Consider the following 11,923-nt stretch of genomic DNA (forward strand, 5'->3'; position numbering starts at 1 on the left):
TGGATGCTTGTGCAGTCATCTGTGGCTGATGACGCTGCACTCCTGAGCCCACTGACTTGTAGCTGTTGTCTTTGATTTTACTTAGACTGTCTTGGGAAAGTATCTTAAATTTGATTTTTTTAAGCTTTGTATTTTGAAATAATTATAGGTTCCCAGAAAGTTGCAAAAATAGTACAGAGATCCTCTGTGGCCTCCACCTAGCTTCTTCCAATGGTAGCATCTTACATAACTCTAGTATAGTATTAAAGCTAGGAAAACTATAGGCCGTCCTATAGTTTTATTTGGATGTCTTTTCTCATAAAAATCATTTTGAAAGATTGGCTTGAAGAAAGATGGGTTGAAGCTCGAGGTGTTGATGTTTAATAGGGAATAATAACACTGGGGATGATACCAACCAACCTTCTGATAAGAGAACTGTTTAATCGTTTGGGGTTTTATTAAATGTTCTGAGGATTTTAGAACTAAAAAGAGTCTTAAGTAGAATCCAGCTCAGTTTTCTGCCTGTTCCTGAGTCTCTTCCTCAGCACTCAGTGTTGACCTTCCAGCCCCTGTGTAAGCACCCTCAGGGAACAGGCCTTTCCCATCCCTGTGCAGCTCATTCTGTTTGGACAGTGCTCATTATTAAAATTTTCTTCAAATCTGCTTTCTGTTAACTCCGTCCAGGTAGGGCCACATAGAAGAGGACTGTAGCCCTCCCAAGTTTCCTGTCAGATCATGCCTAAGTTGAGCACCCTCTTTTCTTCTGTTTCTCACATAACATGACCTCAAACCTCTCCCCCCTCCCAGTCCTTTTTCATTGTGAGCTTTTGTCCCTGTGGGTGTACACTTCAAGTATTCTTCTGTGAGGAAATGTGGGTCTCTAGTTGTCAGTTTCCATCTGAGAAAGAGAAGTAGGTCAAAGCACAGTCTGAAATGAGCGTATTCCTTTTTGTCTTGGAAACTTTTTTAAAAGAACAAGAAAGGGAAACACTTTTCTACTAGGCATAAATGACACCCGCCTAATTTTCAGCCTTTGCTCCTTAGAACCTGTAGGGGGAGCCCTTGATAGTGGATTTGTTTCACTAGCTTGATGGTAAGCAGAATTTCAAGGCATTCAGGTAACTTTGGTGTGGCATACTTTTCCAGCTTTCAAGAGCAGTAATTTCTGACCCATTTCAACATATAGGAAGTGATTGGAAGGTGAATGGCATTTATTAAATTTTTCTTAAATTGTAACTCCATTTAAGGGTGGGATGGATCCTTCCAGCAGGTGGAGCTGTGCACAACAAGGCAGACTTACTCATCCAAGCGTGCTTGTGTGTGAGGCCTTCACTCGGCCTGTGTGTTTGTGACTTTTTTTTTTTTTTTTTGGAGAGAGGAAAATGAAGTTGAAGACATGAATCAAGCTCTTGTTGGTAGTTTCCTTTTCATGATATGGTACCCAAAAAGGCAGATGAGGACTCAATATTAATGAAGTCTGCATTGATTGCTCATCTCTGTCATGTCATTGGCACTGAGCCAGGGGCTTTTTACGCATCGATGGAGGTTAAGTAATGTGCTCAAGGTCACATAGATGGCCATACAGATGGTCATCATGCAGCTAGGATTTCAGCTCTCCTGGTCTGCCCAGAGTGCTTCTTTCTCCACTGGGCTCCATCACCTCCCCCAGTACAGGTGCAGATCCTTAGCAAACTGTGCTGGTTTGTTTGAGGGTCAGCAGTTCTGAATGCGTAAGCCTAGGACACTTGACTCAGCAGAGTGTTGTTCTTGGAAATCCAGCCACTGAAGGAAGAACAGAGACGAAGAAGGGCAGGAAAGCCCATCCTTGCCAAATCTGCGTGGAGTCTCATGGGAAGTTGGAAGAGCACTGCGTTTGGCCTTGAAAACTTCAAGTGCTGTTTTCTGCTCCACCATCTTCCAGTTGCGTGACCCTGAGAAAGTCACTGCATCCAGTCTCCAATTCTGGGACCTTATAAGGATAATGCTTAGGAAGGTATCTTCTAATAACTTCAATGGTCTGTAAACTTAGGTAATATTTTTATTGAGCCTACATTGATATCCCCTTTTAAAATAGAACACATTATATTTCTACTTATAATTAAGCCAGTTAATTGCATTATCAATGTCCTCTTTAATTTTTTAGGGTATTTAAAATGACTAAATCATATTAATTATCTTTTTTGGTACTGGGTATTGAACCCAGAACTACATCCCCAGTCCTTTTTATTTTTTGAGACAGGGTCTCACTAAGTAGCTAAGGACCTGACTTGGTTGCTGAGGCTGGCCTCAAACCTTCAATCTTCCTGCCTCAGCCTCCTGAATCACTGGGATTATAGGTCTGTACCACTGTGCCTGGCTATTTCTAGCAATTTTTGATTTATGAATCCTTATGCCATGTTAGTTAAGGTGTAAAAATTTATGCATGTTATATCAACTGTGAGATTCATACACATCTTTCTGTGGTAAAGACTGGGACTGGCCTATATTATATCCTTTTTGTACTGCTTTTGTTGGGTTTTGGTAACAAGGTTTTGCTGGTCTCATAAAATAAGACAGATATATCTTCATTTTTCTTTTCTCTGGAAGACTATATAACATATAACAAATTTAAAAAAGAGGATTACAGCCAGGCACAGGGATGTATGCTGTGTATCCCATTAGAATTTGAAAGATGCCTTTTGTAGATAGAACTTGCTGGAGAAACCATGTGAACCTGTTGTCTTCTTTATGGAAAGACTTTTATTGCATTCCATAAACAAATTCAATTCAATTTCTAATTATGTTTTCTTGCCAGAAATTTTTTTTTTCTTGCTTCAGCTTCTGACCTGTGTTGTTGCCGAGAGTCAGTTGTACTCCTGAGAGTGACACCCTCTCCAGGCCTCTGCTCTGTCTTGCCTGACTGGATAGCAGACTTTAGGGAATTTAAAGATCTCTAAATACAATGTATGCATGGCTTTTAAAAAAATTTCTTTTACAGAAATATTTTTTAAAAATACTTTTTAACAAGCCATATGATGTTTTGTTAAGGGCAATATCACAGAGTGCTCCCACTTTAAGATTTATTTAACATTATGCCAGATGCCCAAGGTAGCTTCTTTCTTGGGTTTCCTTTCTGAGGTTATTCAGTCACCAGCTCCATGCCTTTTTCACATGATAATCCTTTTGCTTTCTCTTCCTCTTCCTTTCCTGATTCTAGCCCAGGTATTTTTTTGTAATATTTATTTTTTTTTTGTAAGTGGACATAATATCTTTATTTTATTGTTATGTGGTACTGAGGATCGAACTCAGTGCCTCACGCATGCTAGGTAAGCGCTCTACCACTGATCTACAGCCCCAGCCCAATCTAGCCCAGGTATTGGAGGAACTCTTCTGCATTTCTTTTATAAGAAAGTTAAATTGCAATCATGATTTGAGATTATTAAAGCAAGCTCGACCTCTGTGACAAGAGAAGAAGTAAGTTGTCAGTTTTAAAGCTCATTTATTTATAATAAAGATCTTTTTAAAAATATGTGTATATTTTTAGTTGTTGATATACCTTTATTGTATTCATTTATTTTTATGTGGTGCTGAGGATTGAACCCAGTGCCTGCAAGCTGTAGAAAAAGACTTTTCAATGCCCCTGGTACAAAACTCAAGTGACATAAACTCTCTTTTTTGGTGGAGGGTACTGCTTAGTATGTGAATTCACCATGTCAGCCAGTCACAATTGAGTCAGTGTGTTTATGCTGTGCTTCCAAAAAGGCTGGAGTGGAGGAGAAACCTTATCAACCTCTTCTGTCTCCTCAATAACGAGGTTGCAACTTTACTAGATTCTTTACTATTGTGTGTAATTCTTCCCAACTCCAGATATATAAAATATTTTTTATTCCATGTTAATTTTTATTTTAAAAATCACACATTAAACACTGAAAAATGTGAAATAATTCTTCACAATTAGTCTTTTACAAGGTCATTTAAAAACATTATTTTGTTTGGTAGCTCAGTAACATTCTGGATTGTGTCTGGGAGATAAGCTGGGACCTAAACACTACTTGGAAGAGGGGTCAGCAGACTGCTGTGCCAGCTGTGGCCCAGAGTGTGTTTTTCTGTTGCCTGAGAGTTCACATTGGTCTTTACATTTTTAAAAGATTGTAAGCAGAAAAAAACAAAACCAAAATGCCCAGAAAGTACAAATGACAAAAAATGGCCTGCAAAGATGGAAATATTTACTAAATGACTCTTCTCAGAAAAACTCTGACCCTTGATTTAGAACATTATTTCTCTGAAATTCCAGAAATTTTATTTGCAAATTATTATTATGTTATCAATATTTTTTTATTGGGAATTGAACTCAGAGATGCATTACCCACTGAGTTACATCTCCAGTTCCTTTAATTTTTTTTTTTTTTTTTAATTTTGAGACAGGGTCTTGCTAAGTTGCAGAGCCTGGCCTCAAACTTCCTATCCTCTTGCCTAAGCCTCCGAAGTTGCTGGGATTACAGTTGTGAGTCACCACACCCGACTTTAAAATATTCTTGACTGTTTATCTGAACTTAGTATTTTTTAGAGTGTGCAGGTGATAAAAGAATAACTTTTTGATCAGTTAATTTTTAAAATGTTTTTAGGAAGGGAAAAAGAAAAGTGAGGGGGGCAAGCTTCAGATAAATAGACAAATTATCACAGAAAAGGCTAATTATGTTTCTTTCTCTGGGACAGTTTAAAAGTGTAGCTGGGGGCTAGGGGTGGGGCTCGGTGGTAGAGCACTTGCCTAGCACTTGTGAGGCACTGGGTTTGATCCTCAGCACCACATTGTAGCTGTACAAAACCCATTTTGACATATACACAAATTTTAAAAAGGATTACAGCCAGGCACAGGGATGTATGCCTGTATATCCCAGCAACTTGGGAGGCTGAGGCAAGAAGATCGTAAGTTTGAGTCCAGTCTGGGCAGCTTAACAAGAACCTTTCTAAAAAAATTAAAAGGGCTAGGGAAGTGACTCAGAGGTAAAGTGCCCCTGGGTTCAATCCCTGGTATCAAAAAAAAAAAAAAAGAAAGAAAGAAAGAAAGAAACAGATCCTGTGAAGATCGTATGAAGATTCTTAAAGCCAGCACCATTGTGCACACCTGTTATCCCAGCAGCTCGGGAGGCTGAGGCAGGAGGATCACAAGTTCAAAGTCAGCCTCAGCAATGGTGATGTGCTGAGCAACTCAGTGAGACCCTGTCTCTAAATAAAATACAAAAAAAAAAAAAAAGATTTCTAAGCTACCTCTCAAGTGAATGAACAATCTTGTTTGTATCATAAGTTCCCCAAAGTGAGTGCTGCAATTGCAAATTGCCCTGGTTAGAACTGCAACTTGTGCCAGTCAGAGATGCATATAAATGAATGTTTCTGTGGGAAACTATGCCAGAGGTAGTTGAGCCTGGAGGAGATGCAGTTTTGGATTAAAAAGACCCATGAGGATGCCAGTGACTGTAAGGTGGTGCTTGTTCAAGCGTTGTCCGGGAATTTGGCCTAAGGTCAGCTGTCATTGACCAGGAGCTAGAAAGACCTTGAATTTAGGTAGACAAAAGGAAACCAACTTGTTCTTGAAGACACAAAGATGAGGTTGAGGAAGAAGGTTGACTCAAGGCCAAGTTTACCCAAAGCATGTCATCTGAAGAGATCTTCTGAACTCCTTGACTTCCAGAGCGACTGGAGGAAGGACTTAGTGGGCCTCTCCCTATCTTCTTCCTATAGTTTTCTCTTAAAGATCAACACTCAAAAGGTACCAAACAAGCAGATGAGGCCAGAAAGCAAGTGCACCCAGAAATAAAAAACTGGGCTGGGCTCAGTGACCCCTGCCTATAATCTCAGCTACTTGGGAGGCTGAGGCAAGAGGATTGCAAATTCAAGGTCAGCCTCAGCAATTTAGCAAAAGCTTAAAAAAAAAAAAAAAAAGGCTAGGGTTGTAGCTCAGTGATCTCTAAAGCACACTTACAATATGGCCCAAAGAATCAAATAACCATCTACGTTTTCTCAGAAATGTCCAAACTAAAGAGCAACAACAGAACATAAGGAAATTACATATAAAAGTCTTGAGATCTCAACAGAAGTGCTGCCAATGTTTATAGCAGCTCAGTTCATGATAGCTAAGCTATAGAACCGCCTAGGTGCCCTTCAATAGAAGGATGGATAAAGAAGAATGAAATCATGGCATTTGCTGGTAAATAGATGGAACTGGAGACTGTCACGCTAAGTGAAATAAGCCAATCCCAAAAAAAGCAAAGGTTGAATGTTCTCTAATATGTGGATGCTAACACACAGTAAGAGGGGGTTGGGGAAGAGAATAGAAGTTCATTGGATTAGTCAAAGGGGAATGAAAGGAAGGGAGGATGGGAATAGGAAAGACAGCAAAATAAATTGGACATAATTTTCCTGTGTTCATATGTGAATACACAACCAGTGAAACTCCACATCATGTACAACTACAAGAATGGGATCCTAATTAGAATAAGTTATACTCCATGTATGTATAATATGTCAAAATACACTCTACTGTCATGTATATCTAAAAAGAGCAAATTTAAAAATCACAAAAAAATGTTGAGAAAGCAGATTATGTGATCCATTTAAAATAAGTGGCAGATGGCTGAGGTTGTGGCTCAACGGTAGAGCGCTCGCCTAGCATGTGCGCGGCCTGGGTTCGATCCTCAGCACCACATAAAAATAAGTAAATAAAATAAAGATATTGTGTTTAACTACAATTAAAAAAGAAATATTAAAAATAAAATAAGTGGCAGAGGGACTGGGGTTGTGGCTCAGTGGTAGAGTGCTTGCCTTGCACACCTGAGCCACTGTGTTCAATCCTCAGCACCACATAAAATAAATAAATTAGTAAAACAAAGGTATTGTGTCCATGTTCAACTAAAAAAAAATTTAAATAAGTGGCAGAGACTGAGGCAAGACTGAGGAGGGTTGCAAGTTTGGGGCTAGCCTGGGAAACTTAATGAGACCCTGTTTCAAAATAAAATTTAAAAAGGGCCAGGGATGTAGCTCAGCGGTGGGATGCCCTTGGGTTCAATCCCCCGTTGTTGTTCTACTATAACTACTACTAAACATGAAATACAGTAAGTAAGCCTGGTGCTGTGGTGTGTGCCTGTAATCCCAGTGGCTCAGCAGGGGAGGATCGCACCTTCAAAGCCAGCCTCAGCAAAAGCAAGGCACTAAGTCGAGATCCAGTCTCTAAATAAAATGCAAAATAGGGATGGGAATGTGGCTCAGTGGTTGAGTACCCCTGAGTTCAATCCCCAATACACAAAAGAAAACAAGAAAAAGAAATGAAATACTTAACAGTACTAGAGATTGAACCCAAGGGTATTTAACCACTGAACCACACTCCCAGACCTTTTTAAAAAATATTTTGAGACAGAATCTTGCTAAGTTGTTTAGGGCCTGTCTAAATTGCTGAGACTGGTTTTGAACTCGAAATCATCCTGACTCAGCCTCCTGAGTTGCCAGGATTACAAGCATGTGTCACCATGCCCAGCTCTAGTAAGTATTTATTTGGGGGCTGAGGGTTGGGACTGAGCTCAGTGGTGTTATGCTTGCTCAGCATGCATGAGGCCTTGGATTCCATCCCCAGCACCACCAAAAAATAAAATGTTTGGTACTCCAGTTAAGCATCATGGATCCAATACATTTGTATTTCTTCTCCCCCTCTCAATTTTCTACTAAAAATAATAACAAAACAAGAAAGGCAGAGAGCATAAGGATTCAAGGAGATGTCCAAAAACCCTTGGAAGATGGAGGAGAGGCAACTGCCTTTGCAGGGCTACCAGTGTTACCAATCTAAGCACGTGCAAAGGGACCAGGGGAGGTGAGACAACGCACCCACAGACCCCAGCAGATAGGACCTAGATGTACCAAACTGAAGTGGGAAGAGTTGTGGAGCTGGAAAATGAACGATGAACAGATTCCACCCACATCCAGGCACCTTCCTCCTCTGCCTCATCCCCAGCCCTCTAGGGCTGTCTGGAAAAAGTGAACTCACAAGTGAGTGTTCGTGCTCAGGAAGAAGCGCAGCAGAGTGGAGGGAAAAGCAGGAAAGCACTGAAGGTATGCGCACTGGCAGCAGAGCCTCCTCTTGTACCAGGGAGTTAGATCAGCCTGACCCGTGACCCCAGGCAGGAGACTGCAGCACCTGCCCCTGGGAAAACTGGACCTCCAGATGCTAACTCGTCAAATCTCCCCACAGAGTCTGCTCACCCCGAAGCAAAAAGCTTCCCTCTCACTCCAGAGCCTCCCATGTAAGATTTGACTCAAAGATAACCAGAAACCAGAGATCACTAGACATTTAAGAAGTGTTTCATGCCGCACACGATGGTGCATGTCTGTAGTCCCAGTAACTTGGGAGGCTAAGGTAGGAGGACTGAAGGTTCCATGTTAGCCTCAGCAACTTAGGCCTTAAGCAACTCAGTGAGATCCTGTCTCAAAAATAAATAAATAAAAAGGGATGAGGATGTGGCTCAGTGATATAGTGCTCCTGGGTTCAATTCCTGGCACCTTCCCCCAAATAAAAGAGTGTTACATTGTGCTGTTACCCTAGACATTGAGTATCTTTTCGTTTGCCTCTTAGCCATTTGTTTATCTTCTTTGGAGAAATGCTTCTCAGTTCCTTTACTGGTTTCTTTAGATTGGTTTGTCTTTTTTTGTTATGGTTGTTGTTGAGTTTTAAGAGTTTAGGAAATATGTATTCCCCCAAAAAATAAACTCAAAAAATTGAATTTTTAATTAAAAATGCATAATTCAAATACTTTTATTAGATAAATGATTCGGACACATTTTTCTCTCATTCTGTGGATTGTCTTTTTACTCTCAATAGTGTCCTTTTACAGGTAAAAGTTTTTTAGTTTTGAGAAAGTCCAATTTATCTATTTTTTCTTTTATCACTGTACTTTTGGTGTTGTATCTAAAACAACAACAACAAAAAACTGTTGAGTAATGAAGTGTACACCTATAGAGATCCAGGGAAGGAGAAATGGTTGTGGAGAGATTTGTTTATGGAAACAAAATAAGAAATGTCGGGCTGGGGCTGGGGCTCAGCGGTAGAGTGCTTGCCTAGCACATGCAAGGCCCTGGGTTCAATCCTCAGCACCCACATAAAAATAAATAAAATAAAGGTATTGTGTCCAACTACAATTGAAAAATAAATATTTAAAAAAATAAAAATGTCCTAGAATTGGAGGATCTGAGTCTCCAAAACGAAATGTTGTTGTGCAGTGAGATCTATCACTGTGGAAATAGACAAAATTCTAAAACCTTACAGAGAAAAACAGGTGGAAGAAAGGATTGGGATCAAAATACCATAGGGTCCAGAAGGCAGAGGAACCAGCCCATCACAATCCAGAGTGAGGATTATTTTCAACCTAGAACTCAATCCCCAGTCAAATCCTGAATGAAGAACGAAGGCAGAAAGAGGCATTTCAGATATGCAAGGTGTATTCCTTAGGATACAGGTTGAACGAAGAGAGATTAACTCTTAAAAAAAAAGAAATAAAAATTATACAAGAAGGGAAATCTACACATATTTACCCCTTGGTTGATCAGAAAGCAACGTTAACGCATCATGTCACTGAATAACTGTGAACTTGGTATGGCTGTACTGGTAGACTGGAGAGAAGAGGGTACAGAAGCACACTGTTACTTGTCTCTTCTGTACCCATTTGTCCCTCCACTGTGTCTGCCCGAAATGCAGACAGAGGATTGGGAGCTCTGGCAACTATTTGAGTGCCTGGGACAGAGGCAGAGGCTCACACCCTGAAGATGAAAGCTATGCAAAATTGATAGCTCTATAGAACCTGGTTCTTTGGTGTTATGGAGCCATAGTAGTGACTCTGAATTTGTTTTGCTATATGAGAAAATAACATCCCAATTTGTTAAAGAATTGTCTTCAGGTTTCTGTAACTAGTGCATTTTCTATTTGGCAATCAATATGGGAATTACTATGAGAAATGTAAGATGGTTCAAACGTGACAGAAGTTTATTTCACCCTTCATAACCACTGAGTGGTCAGACCTCCTCCCCCTCAGTCATACATTCTGACTGGCAGGCGCTCCTCCATCCTCAGTATGTGGCTTCCCCAGCCTCCCTGGATGGGTGTCATCTCCATTCCAGACAGCCAGAGCAGGAAGGTCACGCATATGGACGGTTCTTAGAGGCCAGGCTCAGAAGTGGCAGTTAGCACTTTTACCCACATTTCACAGAGGTCAATCACCAACCGAAGGGCTGAGGGCCTGGATGGGGGGGCGGGGACAGAAGACGATGCTGAGGAATGAAGTTTGGATGTGTGCATGGGAAAAAGAGCTGTGCAGAGCCAGTGGTCACCGTGACGTAGCATATGATTTGGAATGTGGATAGAACCAACCCAAAAGGTAGCTTAGAGGGTTAGAAGCTACTGCCTCTGGGAATTGGGATGGGAGGGAATGCAGGGTAGGTCAGGGACTGTGGATTTTATTAGAAGCCTTTCAATACTATTTTATTTATTTTGGCACCAGGGATTGAACCCAGGAGTGCTTAACCACTAAGCCACATCCCCAGTCCTTTTTAATTTTTTTTTTTTTTTTAATTTTGAGACAGCGTCTTTGCTAAGTTGCTGAGGGCCTTCACTAAGTTGCTGAGCCTGGCCTTGAACTTGTGATCCTCCTGCCTCAGCCTTCCAAGTTGCTGGGACTACAGACATGAGCTGCCATGCCTGGATCAATACTATTTTATTTTTAAAACTATAATGTTACTTTGGAAAAAAAGTTTGAGCCCCTTTTCCCTCTTGCATGCCTGTCTCTCAAAGCATCTGTCTCCCCAAGGGCCCACCCTTTTCTTAAAAAGAAAAGGGGTCATTCCTTAATCAGATCTGTCCTTCCTGTTCTTCTCAAGAGATGGGCATAAGATTGGCTGGAGGTAGGGGAAAAGGCTGAGTGTCTGGCCAGGTGCATCAATGGACACCTATAACCCTGTGACTGGGGAGTCTGGGGCAGGAGAATCACAAGTTCAAGGTCAGGCTAGGCAACTTAGCTAGACCCTCAGCAACTTTGCAAGACCCTGTCTCAAAATTAAAAGGACTTGGAGATGTGGTTCAGTGGTAAAGCAGCCCTGGGCTCTACCCCTGGGAGAAAAAAAAAAAAAAAACTGAACGGAACAGCATTCCGCCCACTCTGCTTGCAGCGGGCTAGCTCTCATTCTTCCCACGTGTCCAGCCTAGTGGATCTGTGCTGCAGCATGCACGGCTTCAGTGCCGAGAGCCTGGCCAGGTGCCAGGGCCCGTGTACTCACCGCTTTAGGAAGCCAGAGGAATGCCTGCAGCGGGTGAGCGCATTCCCATCAAGTGTGCAAACGGTGATGAAATCCGCGAGCTTCCTGTGGGGAGGAAGATGCTGTGACCCCCGGTCCAACAAGAGGGTGCGCGTGGGGCCACAAATGGAAGCTGCTTTCCCAGAATGCAGTCCTTCTTTGCACTTGACTCTCTCCAGGGTCAGTCCCACTGGAGTCCAGCTTTCTCTTTTCCTCTGACTTTAAACACGATGAGGCTGTGTTTGCAAGAAAAGCTTTTCGTAGGTCTTCACTTGCTCGCTAATGGAATGGGCTGCCGTGGGAAATTATGGGTTCCCTGCCTGGGGTGCTGGATAACTAATTGGCAGGGACTCCTACCCCAAGATGCTATGAGTCTTTGGTGCTCATTGTCCCTAGGACGCCGCCACCAGAGGTACGCAATCTGATGCGGATTTCACAACACAGCCTCTGAGGTTAGTGATGCAAGTTCCTTCAGGAGAAAACCCTGGCTGGTGAGCTGGACCCTAGGTTGTTGAGGCTGGAGGCCTGACTCATGCTTCACAGCCCCTGCCAGCATTTCAGAGGGAAGCGGTGTCGTGTCCCCCCCAACCCCCCCCACCCACCCCCAACCCCCACCACCACCCCACCCCCACCCCGCCCC

Source organism: Marmota marmota, unplaced genomic scaffold (genome assembly GCF_001458135.2).
Source record: "Marmota marmota marmota unplaced genomic scaffold, marMar, whole genome shotgun sequence".
NCBI lineage: Eukaryota > Metazoa > Chordata > Mammalia > Rodentia > Sciuridae > Marmota > Marmota marmota.